The sequence below is a fragment of the Aptenodytes forsteri genome, unplaced genomic scaffold, assembly GCF_000699145.1.
Source record: "Aptenodytes forsteri isolate BGI_AS27 unplaced genomic scaffold, ASM69914v1 Scaffold185, whole genome shotgun sequence".
Lineage (NCBI taxonomy): Eukaryota > Metazoa > Chordata > Aves > Sphenisciformes > Spheniscidae > Aptenodytes > Aptenodytes forsteri.
This window is the reverse complement of record NW_008796214.1, coordinates 1000733-1000952: the sequence shown is the minus strand read 5'-3', so window position 1 is coordinate 1000952 and position 220 is coordinate 1000733.

Sequence of the window (220 nt, the reverse complement as noted above, 5' to 3'; positions counted from 1 at the left end):
GTCCGGGGAGGCCATGGGGCTGGGGTAGGGGTACTGGTAGATGTGGTTGTAGGGCAGGGCGGGCTGGGGGGGCGGCTGCTTGCCGCCGTCGTAGGGGCCGGGCTGGGAGAGGCTGCCGATTTTGTTCCGCAGGATCCTGCTGATGGAGCTGACCGAGGGCACGTTGTACTTGTCGCAGACGCCGTCCGCCAGCAGCCGGTGGCGTATTCCCCGGGCGCAG